The sequence below is a fragment of the Alexandromys fortis genome, unplaced genomic scaffold, assembly GCF_014885135.2.
Source record: "Alexandromys fortis isolate MF-2015 unplaced genomic scaffold, M_Fortis_MF-2015_v1.1 scaffold_175, whole genome shotgun sequence".
NCBI lineage: Eukaryota > Metazoa > Chordata > Mammalia > Rodentia > Cricetidae > Alexandromys > Alexandromys fortis.
The window spans coordinates 532636-551765 of NW_026068065.1; positions in this window are offsets into that span (position 1 = coordinate 532636).

Consider the following 19130-nt stretch of genomic DNA (forward strand, 5'->3'; position numbering starts at 1 on the left):
CACAGATGAAAGAGAAGGTAGCTGCTATCTTCCCATGGCGTGGCCCTAGAGAATGGCACACCCTACACGAGCCTTCCAGTTAACTGAAGTGCGCTCTGAGCAGGTAGCCAAGGAAGAGAGGCTGCGTTTAAAGGGGCAGTTCATGTTCAGAGGGGAAAGGAAGTGTCACAGTTCCTCACACTCTCCCTGACCCCAGCCTCCACTCCACAAATAGGGCCAGGAAAACATTTGCTGCCGGAGGAAGTATTCGGATACTTCTCAAAGGCTATGAATGATTCACAAGCGAGGTCAATAATTAACTTACCCGTGAATGTGTTCAATACATAACTAGTCTTAACTCTTTCAATCTCAGAAGACATTCTCCCCAGCCTGGCAAGAGATTAGGACTGGAAGCAGCAGCGGCCACAGGATCTGCGGCCCTAGCGGCCACAGGATCTGCGGCCCTTCGGGGAGGAAGATGTCTTCAGTCCGCTGCATGGGGAACACTGAGGAGTGGATGGTTCCCATCTTGGCAGCAATTCTTTTCAGGACGACGTAAACATGCTTTATCAATTAGGGGACCTAAGCTCATGACTTTTTTTTTCTACCCCAGTTCTAAATTGGGGGCTGGGTGATTAGGGAGGAGGAACTTCCCTGAGCTTTGACTGACTTCCCTCAAGGATCCCCTAAGAGATTTCCATGAGCAAATATAGCTACCAGTAGCTCCAAATTATTCCAAAAGGGAAAACCACCATTGGGTGGGGGGAAGGGAGTTATTCCTGGTCTGTGGGAGGCACCCCACACCCCATGAGCCAGCCAGTCCTGTCAAGGAGGCAAACCTAAAAACCCTACAAGAATTGGCAATGTGAGGCTGTGCATGTATGGAGATCGGGTCAGCAGAGAAAGTCAGCCAGGGCATGGGCAGCTCCTCAGGAAGAGATGAGCTTAGGCCTCAAAAGACTTGAGGGTAAATGGTGGGGAGCCTCAGAGACGATAGCTTCCCTCACATCATCAGGGAACAATTCCATGTGCCCCACAGCGAGGTCCTGGCTGTCGTGACTGAATGTATTCCTCAAGATTCTTAGGCTGAAGGCTTAACCCCCACACCTGACTGAATTTGGACAGAGGACCTTTTCAGAGATGACCAAGTTAAAGTGGGGCCACGAGGATGTGCCCAAACACTATCTAACTAGTATCTCTATGAGAAGAAACAAGGACACACGAAGAAACGCCAGGCCTGCACATACAGAGAAAAGGTCATGGGAGGACACAGGACCAGGCCTGCACATGCAGAGAAAGGATCACGTGAGGACACATGAAGAAATGCCAGGCCTGCACACGCAGAGAAAGGATCATTAAGGACTCACAGACAAGCAGGCCAAGGACATAGGCCTAATTTTGATGCCTTGGTCTTCAGTTTTCAGCCTCTGGAACTGAGACACTGTCCTAGTCAGGCTTACTATAGCGGTGATGACACACCGTGACCAAAAGTAACTTGGGGAGGGAAGGGTTTATTTCACTCACAGGTCCATATTACAGGTCATCATTAAAGCAGTGAGGGCAGGAGCGCACACAGGGCAGGAACCCAGAGGCAGCAGCAGATGCAGACGCCATGGAGGGGTGCTGTTTACTGACTTGCTCCTCGTGGCTTGCTCAGCCTCCTTTCTTATAGAACCCAGGACCACCAGCCCAGGGCTGGCACCACCCACAGTGGGCTGGGCCCTCCCACATCAAACATGGATGAAGAAAATGCCTTCGGTTTGTCTACAGCCCCATCTTTGGGAGACATTTTCTCAGCTGAGGTTTCCTCCTTTCTGACGACTGTAGCTTCTGTCACCATTGACAGAAAACTGCCCAGCACAGAAGCACCCTAGCCCGTGACATTCCAGTAGGGAGCTCGGGTCTTTTGAAGAGAACAGGCAACAAACAAAGTATTTCCTTGCTACATTGAAGACAGCCAGAAAGGGCAGTGGGAGGGCCAGTTCCTGTGAAAGGACTTGCTAAGAGCAGTCAGAGGGCAGGAGAGCGGGAAAGCAGGTCACCTGAGCTCCCCGTGGGGAGAGCTGGGAAATAAAGCAGATGGCCCCATATCCTGGAACAGGCAGGAATGACCAGACCTTTGTTACACCAAACTATTATAGGTTTGCCCTAAGAGAACAACAATCAAGTATATTTTTTCTTCCAGCATATTCTAAGGGGCGTGGGCTTCAAGGAACAGAAATAGGAGCAAGGGAGGAAGGCTGGGCAATAGCTGGAACAGGCGGGGAATGGTCAGCGAGCGGCGCATACATAAACATTTTAATGGCCGAACTGGGGTTGGTGATGGGAAATTCCCTTTAAATTGTCTTGCCCCTACAGCTGCCTGTCTGAGTGCTCACGCCTTCCAGGAGGGATGGACCCTTAGTAGATGAGTCTCCAAAGTCAAGTGGCTGTCACGGCACCAGGCTTCATGCCAGGGGCTTAGAGATGAATGGGGAGCTCCTGGCACCGCCTCCCTTCTCCATCCCTGAGGGGCGCACCACAGACTGCACAGTGAGCCCCTTCAGAACCCTGTAGGAAGCGTATCTGGTGGCAGCTCCGTGCCTCAGTAGAAAACAGTACCTGGAAAATGTCCATAAAGCCACTGTTTACCTTTCTCTCTGAGGGTCTGCTCACTTCTGCTGCCTCTCAACCGTCCACAGCTGGAGTGATAGCTAGCGGGACAAAGGTAAAAGGAAGTCTCATCAAAGCCTCTGCACTCTCCTCACTTTCCCCAGAGGGGACGTCACTGTCTGCGGGACAGAAACGGGCCAGCTGCGGCTCAGGAAATGACTTTATGAAAAATGGGGGGGGCGAAAGTTCCTGACCACCTGCCAATAGCCAGAGCTCACTGACTCACAGAAATTTCCAGAAAGAGAATCTGAGTAGATCCCAGGCTGTCTGTGGTGAATGGAGCTTGTCCCCGCCGTGAGAAAGCGACAAGGGGAACCTGTGGTCAGTAAGCCTGAGTCGGTCCCGTTCCAAGGCCAGAGCTTCCGGTGAGACGCGAACCCATGAACCGAAGGTGAGCTCCTCACCCAATGGCTTTCTGCCAGACTTCGTTTTCATCTGCAGCAGTTGCCGGTTGCTTTGGAAATAATAGATTAGAGGCACTGCTCTCAAAGAGGCCCGTGTGTGACGCGCGAGGCTAAAACGAACATAGATATTAGTAGGAATAAAGCACAGAGTGAGGGTGCAGTGAAAAACCCTGGCTTGGCAGCTTTCTCTAAAGCATTATCTAAATAAATGGCGGGGTAGGGGGTAAGAGCAGATCACTTCAGTAAAGCCTTAGTTCAGAGCTAGCCACGTTTATCCATTTGTTGTTTTACTATTAGAGCAGTAAAGGATCCTCCGCCTTGCTGGGAAAGGAAAAGAGATGTATGTTTTGTGATCAAGGCGGAGTCTACCGCATTGGCATCACCCAGGAGCATGATCAACAGGCAGAGCCTCAGACCGCCACCCAGTCCCACTGAATCAGAACCAATCCCAGAAGGCTTTGCCTGCACATGAAGCTTTCGAAAGCCAGGCTTAAGAGCAACTCGGACAAAAGGGAGGCCGGATGAGGCTGGATGGAAACCAGAAGCCTACACTTCTACTTGCTGGGCAGGACTAGCAGGTCTCGGGCCTCAGTCACAGGGTCTGGGCACGAAGGGAGGACGCTGAGTCTTCACTGCTGAGCTAAAAGGACCACACAAGTGCCTGTCCCTCCCAGGTCCTGTCATCCTCAGCCCGGCTCAGGGGATTATAGTTTATGCACAGTGTAACAGTGTAAAGGAAAAAGATTTCTTTCCCATTAACAACGGGTAAAGGGCACTTTTACAGCCCGTGCTTGAGGAATTTCCCAATTGCTTACTCTTCCAAAGAGGCTGCTCTAGATCAACCAAGATAAAGACCGCTAGCAACCCCGCTGAGCAGCAATTGTTCATGGTCCCCATCAATCCTACTTGTGATATCAGGGCATGTCCCAAACCAGAGAGAGTTTGATTTGAGGGTAGACATTTGTTATGCTTAAATCCTGGCCAGCTGACTTCCCATGTGACCCTGAAAAAGTGCCTTTTCCTTGAAACAAAGATAATAAACTATAAAATGCTTATCACACATTATAGATTATTGGTTGGAGGCCTCACTATCAAACTTAGCCTGGCTTGACTGATAAAGATACCATTATTAATTCTGCATTATAAGTTATGACCCTAAAGCTTAGAGAAATGTCACTCGGTGCCATAGAGCCAGAAATCAGCAGAGCCTGGACTGGTGGGTACCACTTCTACCCCTCCAAAGAGCCCAGGAGATGATTAAACCTGACACCATCACCTCTTCCAGCCGTTTACTTGGTGCTCATAACTGATGCTCCCATCACCTGGATGGGAGGTGGAGTCACAAAGGATGCTATTCACCTGCAGTTTACGTTAGGAGAGCAGTGTTCGCATCCTGTATCCCACCACCCTCATGCTGCTGAAGTCAACTGCTGACATTTTAAGCTGCTACCTGTTCAGAACTCTCTCTCCTTCTCTTCTGAATCATTTAATTTTTACATTCCCCCAACACAAACTCCAACCCTTTATGTCAGTGTGAAAATTCTCAAAATGAGATGGCAAAACAAACATCCCGTTGACTCAGAGACCATGTAGTAAGTAGCTCTCTCCCTCTCCAGTGACCCTCCTACACCCCACACCCTACCCCCCAGCCTCAGGCTCCCCCCCATGCAGGAGGCTTCAGAGAAACTGGAAGACTGAACAGATCTGAACACAACCTTCTCTCAAGCCATTTGAGAGAAGTTAGGCTCGCACAGAATACTGTATTTTCCGGTATCTCCTGATTAGCCTTAAAGACAAGCAATGAAGATGGAAAAATTTCTGGAGAAACAGTCGCATTCCTACAGACGCAGCACCTGAAGCACAGCGCCCAGAATCCTGGTATTATGCCCCTCCCCCACCCCCACCTCAAGTGGCTCTCTTAATATGATGACCCTCCCCCAACCCCCACCTCCCCTGGCTCTCCAGCATCTTTGGCCTCTGTAAATGATCCCCTCCCCGCTCAAGTGACCTCATGGTAACCCCAGGGTTAGGTGACCTCCAGTCACTAGGCTTTGCTCTACTTTCGCGGGAGAGAATTCTATCTTCGAGGAGGAAGCTTGGGCACGGGCAGCGCTCAGAGCTGCCCAAGACAGCAGTTCCTGCAATGGGTTCATATTGCTGAGGGAATGGCATTCACGATTTGATAACTTTCAATCGCAAACACAAGGTTCTGGGCTGGAATTAACCTGAACTTGCCTACCTCCCGAACCAAAGCTATAACAACAAGGGCCATGTTTCCTTATCCCCCTGGTTTTATGGCTGCATTTCCACGACTCTGGGCCGCACAGGGAACACAAAAGTCATGTGTGTTGTCAGTGACCGCTGACTTCCATTTGATTGGCTAGCTGTCCAAATGACCAAGCAGTGGCTACCAGAATATTCCACCAACTACAGTTTCTTTTTATTTCCCCTCAGCCTGTGTGAATGCATGTTGGGAGGTGGGGTGCACTGTGCACGTGTGTGCACATACATGTCTATGCAGGCCACAAGTCACCTTTGGACTTGACTCTTGGCAGTGCACATTGATTTTTGAGGCAAGGCCTTTCACTAGGCCTGGGCTCACTGAGTAGTTAGGTTGGCTTGCTAAGGAGCTTCAGGGCTCCTCCTGTGTCCACTCGTAGGGCTGAGACTACAGGGATGTGCCACCATACTTGGTTCTATATGTGGACGCTGGGGTTAAACTCAGGAGCTTGTAAAGCAAGCACTTTACCAAATGGGCAATGGCTTCTGTTAGCCAAGTGAGTAAGTGACCTCTGACCTCATCCACATCTCATCACACGTTACTAACCAATCGTAGAAGTCTGGTCTACTAAGACCAAAGCGTCTTAGGATCTTTTGCTACAGCACTTGAGACCACTACTAGCAAGCAGAGGTAAAAGCTGTTTTCTTCTCCTCTATGTTCCCTTCTGGGTACTGTCCCTTGGCCTTTGCATCTGAGTACATTTCCATTAAGAGAATGCGCACAGAAGACAGACATCGGTACTCAAAAAGCTCCGCAGCAGAAGCTGCTTTCCTGTGTAAGGGCTTCCTCAGCCACCTTTCTGTCCATTTATGTCAGCCAGCACCTGAAGCCATAACCAGCTACAGCCAATGAAATAAACATTGTAAATTAGGCTGTAATCCCAGCACTCAGGAGGTAAGGCTATGCATAGACTCAGTCACCAAAAAAAAAAAGGAAAAAAAAGGAAGGAGGGAGGGAGAAAGGGAGGGAGGGAGGGAGGGAAAGAAGGATGGAAGGAAGGAAGGAAGGAAGGAAAGAAAGAAAGAAAGAAAGAAAGAAAGAAAGAAAGAAAGAAAGGGAAAATGGGCTTTTGTTCAGGGTTTTGCATTAGCGTACATATAAAATGCAAAAGCAGGCACTTTGTGGTACTACGTGAACCTTCTGTGAAGAGAGTGGAAGGGTTGAAGCTAAACTGCCCAAGTCAGAAGAGACGAGGACCTGGGAGAAGGTGCCCAGTTAACAACTAGAAAAGAACACTTAGGGTGACCGCAAGAGGGGCTTCCAAAGGCTCATTCGAATACCAAAGGACTGAGCTGAAGCCCTTGGGAAAACTGGGGGAAAGGCCCTGGGATGCATTTGAAAGATATAGCCTTATTCGTGTATGTGCTGTGAAAAACCAATCATGAAGGGAAGGATTGCATGACAGCCCCATTCAGGTCTGTCAAAAACAATTATGACAAGAAAAACAAAGCAATAATTGTCAGGCCGGACTGGTTTAGTGGGTAAAGCGCTTGCTGCGCAGGTGTGAACTGAGATCCCCAGAGCCCCCAGGAAAGATCAGGGGCAAGCAGTGTGACCTCAGCACTGAGGGAGCAGAGACCAGTGGGTCCCATCTAGCAAAAAGAGGGGCTGTAGTGGGTTTAACGAGAGACACAGCCTCAAAAAAGAAGTTAGGAAGTGATGAAGACACCAATGCAGACTTCTGTCTTACACACACACACACACACACACACACACACACACACACACAGGTGAGTCTCTCCCTCTCACACACTCTCTCTCTCTCACATACACAGAGGTTAGTCACACAGTCTCTCTCTCACACACAGTGAGAGCACTCTCTCTCTCTCTCTCTCACACACACACACACACACATACACACACACTGGTCAACATTTTTGGCTTGCTCTAACAATGAGGAAAAGATATAATAACTTTAGTTGAATACAGGAAAAATAAAGTTGTTTCCATAGCTCCAGGAGATGAGTCCTAAGTTCTACTTTTCTGCCTAAGGCTCCCATGGGAACTTTCCTGTGATTCCTGAGATATGAGATGCCATGCACTCATTTTAAGAGGATAACTTCATAGCAGGCTCCCAGCCCCTAGGCAGCATTTCTTATTCAAAGCAGCCTGACCAGATAGGTCATTAAGGTTTGGTTTTCCAGGAAAGGAAACCGAGGCCTGGAGGACAAGCTAGTGAGCACACAGTTGTGTTTCACGGGTGCCCATAGCTGCTCTGCCTTCAGAGGACTCCCTGGGGACTAGTAAGCCCTGAAGGAGTTGGAGGGATCTGATGATTAAGGCATTGTCAATTACCTACCCACCCACTTGAGAGAGAGGAGTCCTGCAAAGGCAGCCCAGACAGTCCCACTGCGCTCTCCTGGCCTTGGAACCCTTCATCTCTCTATAAGTCTCTTTTTGGCATTCTGCTTCAATGCTCAAGGGGAGTCTGGACTACCTACTCCTGGCCTGTCCCCTCACACTGCCCAGAACATTCCCTTCCCTCAACCCCCTGAAAAGAACCTTCTGTTTTGTGCCCAGCCACTCCCCATCTTTTGCCAGGTGAGTGGCAGATTGTAGCTTCCCGGGGAAGAGCCCATCAGGAGGACCACACCCAAAGATGGGTAGTGTTTTACGTTGTCAGTCTGATAGGATTAAGAAGTGTTTAGGGCATTAGTGAACATCTGTGGGTGTTACCAGAAAGGATCAAATGAGAGAGTAAAACCCAGCCCGAATGTGGACACCCCCATTCCATGGGAACCAACACTGAGCTGTCTCTGCTTCCTGGTCCCTGAAATAAGCAGCCTTCTGCTGGCAGCACGCCTGCCTGCCACGGTGGGCTCTGTCTCACCCCACCCCCACCCCCACCCCATCGCTTTGTTGCCTGGTGCTTCTAAATAGCACAGAGAAAGGTGACCAAGGCAGTGATCTAACCCAGGAGAATGGGGGAGGGGAAGACAGGTCAGGTTGGGGGGGTTGGCAAGAAGGGGTGCAAAAGCTCAAGGTCGAGCTTCACCTCTGCTTAGCACGGAATCTGGAATCATTTCAGGGAGTTGTCTTTGTGTGTTGGGTGCGCGGAGTGGGGGCTGGGGATTATAGCAAACAGAAAAGAAGAGAAAAAAACTAGTCCAAACATTTTTACTGAGGAAACGTGAGAGAGTTGATTTTCTAAGATCACACAGCAAGTTAGGGCCAAGACACAGTCAGAGACACAGAAAGAGCATGGACTGAACAGGTCCCAGGTCATGTCTGAAAAATCATGGGAATGGTAACACGCGTTGGATTAATTTTGCATTGATCCAACTGAAGGCTCTAACAGGCGGGAGCATAGCAAACTTGGCGCCAACGGATCTTACCCTTTATTTATTTCCTGGCCCTTGCTCAGAACCATTCAATTGCTCACCTAAAACTGGCCCCCAAGGTCTATTTCCCTATTTGACCACTTCTTCCTCCTGAGGCTGACTACCAAGGTCCAGCTATCAAAGTATTCAAGTCCAGTAATCAAAAGCCCCCTTGTGGTGCCCTAATTAACAAGCCCAATCAAAATTAAACACCTCATCCTCACACAGGATTCCCCTTTTCCTTTATAAACTGCCATGTGCCTGTAGGCCACAACTGTCTCCTCTCTATCCACAGGCAGTTCTTTGTCCCTGGGCTAGGAACAAGTACCTCTTCCTCTTCTCTCTTGTTCCCGGTCCCTTCCCCTTCTCTATCTCCTGGCTTTGTCTCTTATCTCCTTCCCTTTTCTCTCCACGTCAAATAAATCTCCTTCATGCTGAGAGCTTGGTCTTGGGGTGTCCTATGCCAACTCCGGTCCAAAACTTCATAAAGAATTCAAATAAAGGGGACTGGTAAGATGGATGAAGGAGCTTGCAGCCAAAACTGATAACCTGCATTCCATCCCTGGAACACGTACGCGGCAAGAGGAAAGCCAAATCTTGCAAGGTGTCCCCCTGACCTCCACAGGCATATTGTGGCATGGGCATGCATGTACACACACACACACACACACACACACACACACACACACACGGTAAATAAATAAATATTTTTTAAAGATTAAAATAAAGCGTCCCAGTTTCTGGCCTATCACATTTTTTTTTTAGATCTCCTAAGACATTAGTATTTCCGGAGGCAGGGTGGGGGGAGGTGTCCTCCCAAAACAGGGTGAGGCAAGGAAGTAAAAATTAAATGAGACGTTTAGGTGCAGGTGTTTAAACTGTGGTCCTTAGCGCGGCTGCGCGGCTTACCGGCTGTGTGGATGCAGACATGTGAGCTAGCTTCTCCCAGCCCCAGAGACCCATCTACAGAACGCCATCCAGAATGTTATGGGGCTCCCCTACTGCATGCAGGGTGCCCAGAGTAAGACAGCAACAGCGAGGCACAGGAGCTTGCGGGCCTCCCAGTGCCCCCATCCCCGGTGAGTCCGGGTGATGGGCCTTGGTCTGAGCCCAGTTAACCCTTGAGGAATGCCTTCCCTCGTCGCTAGGGGATTGAGCCTCTCAAAGGATCCAGCTGCAAATCCCCTTTCCCAGCAGCTCTGAAGCAGACCCCACAAACACATTAGCATCCGACCTGCAGTGGGGACTGAGACTGTGGGCCTCAGTCGTGAGTCATGCGCTGTCCCTCTGGGCAAAGAAAAGAGGCGCCTGGGTGAGACCGCATTCCAAGCTCTAACTGCTGTTCAGTTGAATGGTGCCTTGGCAGCTCCGGTGGAGGGGGAGGGGGGCGGCAAAGGGTGGGGTCTGTGGTGAAGTGCCGCCAGTCTCTAGCCTTTCACTAGGACACACACACTGTTTCAAAGAAGGCACTGGTGGCCGTGTCAGGAGCCCTGTGTGCCTTCTGACCCTGCCAAGGGGAGTGCAGGAGATAGTTTCCTTTCACGGGACTCTCAAGATAATCTGTGTGCTCACTCTTTTTCTGTTTTGAGAAAAGGTCTCTGTAAGTAGCACAGGCTGGCCTTGAACTCACGACACTGCTGCCCTAGCTTTCAGAGCACTTGGATTACAGGTGTGTACTACCATGCCTGGTTGCTCATTTCAGGGCGCGTGTGTGTGTGTGTGTGTGTGTGTGTGTGTGTGTGTGGTGTGTGTGCGTGTGCGTTCATGTGTATGCTGAGGCAACATCAGATGTCTTTTTGTATTGCTTACCACCATATTTTTTTTATTTTAATTTCACTTTACATGTGTGAGTGTTCTGTCCACACTCGTATCTATACATCAAGTGTGTACCTAGGTCAGCAGAGGCCAGAAGAAGGCATCAGATCCCCTGGAACTGGAGTTATAGACAGTTATGAGCCGACATGTGGGTGCTAGGGATTGAACCGAAGTCTTCTAAGAGAGTAGCCAGCGCTCTTAACATCTCAACCAGCTCTCCAGGCCCCTCTCCACTTTGACTTTTTTCTTTTCTGGCTTTTCAAGACAGGGTTTCTCTGTGTAACAATCCTGGATATTCTGGATCTCACTTTGTAGGCCAAGCTGGCCTTGAACCCAGAGATCCGCCTGCCTCTGTCTCCTAAATGAAGGAATTAAAGGTCCACCTGGAGCTCACTTTATCTTTCTGAGACAAGGTCCCTCAGTAATCTGGAGCTCAGTCTGACTGGCCAGACAAGCGCCAAGCTCTCTCCTGGCACATACTGCTGCATTCCATGTGTGCTGGGGACACACACTCAGGTCCTCCTGCTTGTATAGCAAGCATCTTACTGACTGGGCTGTCTCCCCAGCCCTTCATCTGACTTCTTCTCTCTCATTAGTGTGTACTGGAGTTGTGCACATGACGTCATCATGGTACTAATGAATGCTGGAATGGGTTTACTTTTCTTGGTTTCTGATTGATATCATATTTGATATCAATAGTAGATATCAATAAATATGGCCCATATACACTAAAACTCTCTGGGGACAGCAATAATACTGAAGAGTTTTAAGGGGCATTGGAGCCAAGTGGCTGCCATGAGGAGGCCATTACTTCATACCCCCAAACAAGAGCTGTGTGCCGGGTATAGACCAACACAGTGCTCCTGCCACCTACCAGCAGCCGCTTCTCATGAATAGGTCCTCTTTCCTTTTACTTCCTGAATATGCTGTGTCAAAAGCACCTAAGTGTGGGATGTCTGGAAAAAGCCCAGTGAAGCTGATGCTGTTTGAGGGGAGCCATGGGTGAGACAGGAAAAACTGAGGTAGCGGTAGCCAGGTAGGAGAGCAAAGATGAGGAAGGCAGAAGCAGGCTCGAAGCCCAGCCCTTGCCATTCATGCGCAGTTATTCTCTCTAGCAGGCCGACTCCAGGCTCCACGTAAAGCCCCTCAGGCTGCTACAATGGAGCATTGTGGGCAGATCCTGTGAACCAGCCCAACCCTTGACGGTCCCCAGATCAGCCCCCTCCTCCCATTTCTCAAGCCTTCTCCCTCGTCTAGCTTCCTCCACCCTGTGATCCATCAGAAATACAATTTGAATATTTGTGCAATTTAAAAATTTTCTGATGGCCACCTCTTCACAAATAGATGAAATTCGTCCTTTTACATATTAACTCAGTACTGTGTATCCAAAATACTATCATTTCAATACACACTTAATAAAAAACAATTGTCTTAATCTTGGTTTCTGTCACAGTAATGAAACACCATGACCAAAAAGCAAGTTGAGAAGGAAAGGGTTTACTTGGCTTACAATTCCATATTGCTGTTCATCATCAAAGGAAGTCAGGACAGGAACTCAAACAGGGCAGGAAGCAGGAGGCAGGAACTGATGTAGGAGTCGTGGAGGGGAGTTGCTTGCTCCCCCATAGCTTTTTCAGCCTGCTTTCTTACAGATCCCAGGACCACCTGTACAGGGATGGCCCCACCCGCCATGGGCTGGGCCCTCCCCACCAATCACTAATGAAGAAAATGCCCTATAGTTGGATCTTATGGGGCATTTTCTCAGCCGAGGTTCCTGCCTTACAGATAACGCCAGCTTGTGTAAAGTTGGCATAAGACCAGCCAGCACAACAATCAATAATTAATTATTTTCTTAACTAACGATTTGAGTTAAATTTTCCAGAATATCAAGTTTGGATGTGATTTTTTTTTCCCCCGCTAAAAACTTGATCTGAATACAGAGGTTGTGAGTTTTACACTGGAAAAAAGTAGACTCTCATTCCCAGGTTGTTCCAAACATACTTAAAACTGTCCCAATAACTGAATCAATCATTTAGATAGCCATTTTTAAATTTTGAATTTATTTAAGTAGAACTTAGGAGTCAGTTTCCCGACTGTTGTTGTCGTAGTCCCAGTAGTCCCAGGTCACTCACAGGACACGCAGACACACCGTAGCTAGCGACTGAAAGCCTGGTCTTCAAGCCCCGCCCACTCCGTGCGATTATCTGGGAGCTGTTTGTGTGGTGCTAGTGAGCCACCGTAGGCCCACACTAGACAACCGCTCTGTCACACAGCCATACCCACCCTGCCTGGTGCTAGCTGAGCCCTCATTAAAATAAATACAGAAAGAAAAAACATCAAACAGTCATTATGCAAAACCCAAACACTACAGAACTGTAAACAACAGAACACAGGCTTGTCCTGCGCTCCCTGCTCCCAGGCCGCCGCTGTCAACAACACAATCCAGATTCGCCACACTCCTTTTCTCTATTACAGCCCTCCGTCCCTTGTTATTAATATAAACTTCTATAAGAGGGGATAATTCTTTAAAGTCTTTGTTTCAGTTAGACACACATGCATCATATAACGCTAGGAGGGGTGAACCGACTCGCAGGGCTTTGTTCTATGAGACCCACAGGCAAGTGGGCAATAAAATAAACCAAAACGGGGCAACAAATGTTCTGAGCTTCAAAGTTATAAACACTTTGAAGAAAATGAATAAAGAATAATGGCCCCGGGGAGACTTTGGAGAGTGTGGTAAGCCTCTCTGGAGAGGTGGCCGTGGAGTTGAAAGGCTAGTGACTTAATCGCGTCCCTGAGAGACCCCTGTCCTTAATTCCACCACAATGGAGATTGTCGGCGCAAGGTTCAGAGCACAAAGTGAAGGGGTCTGGCCCTGCTGCCCTAGACATCAAGGCCCTCTCCCTGAGGCAGAGTTTCCATCTTCCTAGGATTTCTTCTCGGCACATGCATGATCAGTCTGTGTCCCTGCAAGGCCTCCTGGGGGCAATGCCAGCTGTCACCTGTTCCCATGACCACATCTTAGCGAGGTCCCCCACTCCTAGTCCGTCTACCATCCACTCAATGTCTCCCACTGAAGAACACCTGGGCGATTGTGCCATCTGTTTTATTTGGTTTGTTTGATTGGTTGTTTTGCAAGCTACAGACCTAGCAGTAACAACGCTCCTGGTGCTGAGACCCTGTGCTCAGAGCGCCTGTTCCTACACCCCTGGGGACATGTCTGTACGGACTAAGGTGGCCTCAGAGGTAGAACATGAGCTCCTTTAGCATGTAGTAGGCCCTGGTGCACCAAAACTTAAAGAGAAAGAACAATTAAAAGTCAGCCGGAGGGTGGTGGTGCACGCCTTTAATCTCAGCACTCGGAGGCAGGTGGATTTCTGAGTTGGAGGCCAGCCTGGTGTACAGAGTGAGTTGCAGGACAGTCAGGGTTGCTATACAGAGAAACCCTGTTTTGAAGAAAAAGAAAGGAAGGAAGGAAGGAAGGAAGGAAGGAAGGAAGGAAGGAAGGAAGGAAGGAGAAAAAAACGAATTAAAAGTCTGTTATCTTTGGCATAACCAGATGAAAATGTCCTTAAGCTCCAACTGTCATTTATTTAATTACTCATGCATTTGTTTATTTTCTCTATGCTTTCAAATTATTTGTCTTTCTTTTCTTAGTCTCTTCAGCTGTCCTGTGCTATGTCTCCTTTATTCCTACTGAATTGTAAGTCCTTTCCTAACTGAACTGTAAAACATTAAAAACATATCTAGAGCTGGGCATGATGGGGCATGTCTTTAGATCCAGGACTAAACCACAGAGACAGGTAGATCTCTATGAGTTCAAAGCCAGCCTGATCTATATGGTGAGTTACAGGCTAGCCAGCACTGCATGGTGAGATTCCGTCTCAAAACACACACACAACAGACAGTAAGGGCCTCATTGAATAAATGGGACCTCCTGAGACTGAGAAGCTTCTGTAAAACAAAGGACACTGTTGCTAAGACAGAAAGGCAACCCACTAACTGGGAGAAAATCTTTACCAACCCCACAACTGACAAAGGTCTGATCTCCAAAATATATAAAGAACTCAAAGAAACTAGACCGTAAAAGGCTAATCAACCCAATTATAAAATGGGGCACTGAGTTGAACAGAGATCTCTCAACAGAAGAAGTTCAAATGGCCAAAGGACACCTAAGGTCATGTTCAACTTCCTTAGCGATCAGGGAAATGCAAATCAAGACAACTTTAAGATACCATTTTACACCCGTCAGAATGGCTAAAATCAAAAACACCAATGATAGCCTTTGCTGGAGAGGTTGTGGAGAAAGGGGTACACTCATCCATTGCTGGTGGGAATGCAAACTTGTGCAACCACTCTGGGAAGCAGTGTGGAGGTTTCTCAGGAAATTCGGGATCAACCAACCCATGGACCCAGCAATACCACTCTTGGGAATATACCCAAGAGAGGCCTTATCATACAACAAAAGTATATGCTCTACTATGTTCATAGCAGCATTGTTTGTAATAGCCAGAACCTGGAAACAACCTAGATGCCCTTCAATTGAAGAATGGATGAAAAAAGTATGGAATATATACATATTAGAGTACTACTCAGCAGTAAAAAAAAAAAGGACTTCTTGAAGTTTGCAGGCAAATGGATGGAAATAGAAAACACTATCCTGAGTGAGGTAAGCCAGACCCAAAAAGAGGAACATGGGATGTACTCACTCATATTTGGTTTCTAGCCATAAATAAAGGACATTGAGCCTATAATTCGTGATCTTAGAGAAGCTAAATAAGAAGGAGAACCCAAAGAAAAACATATAGGCATCCTCCTGAATATTAACCTTCATCAGGCGATGAAAGGAGACAGAGACAGAGACCCACATTGGAGCACCGGACTGAAATCTCAAGGTCTAAATCAGGAACACAAGGAGAGAGAGCATGAGCAAGGAACTCAGGACCGCGAGGGGTGCACCCACACACTGAGACAATGGGGATGTTCTATCGGGAACTCACCAAGGCCAGCTGGCCTGGGTCTGAAAAAGCCTGGGTTAAAACCAGTCTCGCTGAACATAGCAGACAATGAGGACTACTGAGACCCCAAGAACAATGGCAATGGGTTTTTGATCCTACTGCACCTATTGGTTTTGTGGGAGCCTAGGCAGTTTGGATGCTCACCTTACTAGACCTGGATGGAGGTGGGTGGTCCTTGGACTTCCCACAGGGCAGGGAACCCTGATTGCTCTTTGGGCTGATGAGGGAGGGGGACTTGATCGGGGGAGGGGGAGGGAAAGGGGGGCAGCGGTGGGGAAGAGACAGAAATCTTTAATTAATAAATAAATTAATAAATTAAAAAAACACACACATCAATCACATTCACACACAAATACCGGTACATAGCAATCCCCACATATCATCAACTTACACACACATTACTACACACATACACACATATACATATCAACCTCCCACATACACACATTAACCACACACACATATATATTAACCCACACATATATGTCAACCCGTACTCACACATATCACCACACACACACATACACATGCACACACATATTAACCCCCCCCACATACATATCAACCACACATACACAAAACATACCAACCCCCACACACTAATCAATGTCCCCACAGACACCCATGTTTTAAATGGCCTTAGGAGATCTAGATCTAACAGACTGAATTTTAGATTGTTTCATGTTTATTTCTAGCATTTGTTTTCTTTCTCTCATACGTGTTTGAGATGCTTCTGTAATTGCTTTTGCTGAAATAAGAAGGCAGCGACACATGCTTCAACCAAATGGCTAGTCATTTCACCCAGCCTGTTTACTGAATAACCCCCGCCCTCCAGTGACTTGAGGCAAGTGTTGAGAGGCCTTGCCACAGTTTGAACAATGTTGGTGCTGGAGATCTGGGGCCTAGAACCTTAGGACTAGCATCTCCTTCAGCAATAGTGGTAAACCACAGTGTGAGCATATGTTCCCCACCCATGTGGTCCATGGCCTTCCCTCTTGAGGGAACTTGGTCTCTGCGATGCCCTGACACTTATTCTCATGCGAAGCTCACCGTCACCTGCCTAATTTGACACCATGTTCTAGTTAGCAGTCGCAAGAAAAACTGCCAATAAAAACATCATTCCAAAACTGATCAGAGAGAATGACTCTGGAAAAATAGGAGACATATCTGTGGTCACCGTGAAGCAATGGCACAAAGGAAATCAGAGGCATCAAAAAGAGAGACCTTTAGACATATTTATTTATTTATTTAGTGTGTGTGTGTGTGTGTGTATATAGTAGATAGATAGATAGATAGATAGATAGATAGATAGATAGATAGATAGATAAAACTATGTACATGCCTTGTATGTCTAGTGCCCTCGGAGGCCATATGAGGGTGTAGGATCTGCAGAGCTGAAGTTACAGGCAGCTGTGAGTCACCATGTGGGCCCTGAGAACCCATGTCCTCAGGAAGAACAGCAAGTGCTGATAAATCTGTTGCTGTTGTTTCTGAAGTGCCCAGATATTGTGGGATCCCCATAGGTGTCGCTGCTGAATCCTCATGAACCGTGAAGAGGTGAGAATGAAAACTCTGGACAGTCGGTCAGACTGGCTCAAAACTTCTGGAGTCTGATGTTGTATTCTTCTTATACATTTAGACACAGTAAAGCTTTGGGAAGAGGCTTTCTCGGGACAACTATCACAATAAAGCTTTAGGCCTAGTAAAGTAGCACAGCAGCCGGGACCTTTGCAGTAAGAATGAGTTCTATTGGTTACAGACAGGACTTAGGGTCTAAAGGAAGGACCTGAAACAACCATAAGGATAGATTCTATTGGCAGAGGATACAGAGAGCATGGGACCTCTTTCATAGGGTCAAAACAATTCTCAGGGTTTGGGGAAATCCAGGAGGAAGCTGGCTCCTAATCAAACAGCACAGGATCACCAGGTGGCTTGACCAATTTCACTTGGCACCCCAGGGACCAGGCATCATTCCTTTCCTTCTGTTGATGATAATGCTCCACATGATTGACAGTTCCTCCTTCTCCGATGCTTACTCTAAGCTGTGCTTCCTACACCCAGAGTGGGAAGCCAGAGAACCCTGCGGCTCCTGCTCCCACGGTGTTTGACGAGCGCTCTCACACTGCCCGCCCACTTTCAGTGATGGGAATTATGGCAGAAATCCTAATGGTCCCTTAACAGCAATAATGCTTCCGGTTCCAGAACTGCCTTTTCACCCCAGGGGTTAGCCTCACTTCCCATGAGCATGTCACTAAGATTCCCACCCCCCTTTTTAATGCTTAGTATTATTTCATAGGTGTCTAGAAGACACATTTAACATAGACGACAAGCTGAAGTCAGTGACCCATAGTCACAGGTCTTGGCTGAGAGTCCTCTACACAGCAAACCTGCCTCTGTTTTCATCTTGACCCAAACTCCAGAAGATGAAACACTTTGGAGTCAGAGAATTCCATTCACCTTTTTGACCTTGAGCATATCCGCCCAGTAGAAGAATGGTGAAGCTGGCTCCCAGCAAGTGAGAGCCAGAGGGGGGGGGGGGGGGGGGGGGGTGGGGGGGGGGGGGGGGGGGGGGGGGAAGAGGGGCATTTGAAGGGGGAGAGAGGGAGGAAGAGGGACATTTGAAGGGGGCGAGGGCATTCAGGCTCTGCTGGTGGGAAATGTCTTCTGCCAGACACCAGAGAAGTTCAGGGACCGCAGCTGCTTCAATAAGAACTGCACAGCGTGGCCCACAGAGGACTCCACAGATTAAATCTGCATGACACACCAGTGACTGAGCAAGTGAGCAGCACCCCTTCCCCAGATCTCACTGCCCAGCTAATGCCCATTGAGATTAGCTCCAATATAGTAAGCCTCTTCAAAAGTCTGGGTTAGAATATGCCCTTCTTGCATTTCCCCCCACATATTGGGAAGGTGGGAGGGCAGAAAGAAGTGGTTTGACCCCATATAATTTAATGTCCCCTTCCTCCAGGACTCCAGTTAAAGCAACATCAGCTGTCAGGACATGAGCATCTTTGGGCGACTTCAGCATTTAAATTTTACACATTGGCTGGCACTTTCTTCGGCTTATGCTGCCTTGACAACCCTACTTCTTATCCGAGCTTATCTCTCATCCCTTCCTACTGCCTCCACATCTTTAGCCTCAAATCCTATACCCAAATGTTGAGCCTGAATATCTTAAGTGGCTTTCTCGCCCAATCCCTGCTCTCTCAATATCCCTCGGTTTTCTTTTGTTTGCCCCATATGCTACCCGACCCCTGAATATGCCTGACCTCCACCATTTTCAGTATCCTTCATCAGTGTGCAACTGATGAGCCCACAATGACGCATCATTACCATATCATTACCAGATTAATAGTAGTTTTCCTTAAGGGTCACACCCTGTTCTATCTGCCAAATATATAATATTTCTGCAGCATAGCAACACTGTACAGAATAGTTCCACTGTCTTCCTGTTCCTTCTCTCGTTCCTCCCACGTAACCCCTGACAACCATTCCCTTGGGGTTTTGCTTTACTCTTTCCATTTATAGTTTTTCCCAGAGTGTCACGTTGCTGGACGGCGTGTAGCCGCTTCAGATTGGTTTCTGAGACTTAGCAGTGAGGACTTCCACTTCCTCCCTGACTTTTCCTGGGTGACAACCCGTCTCCCTTTCGCATCTTTTA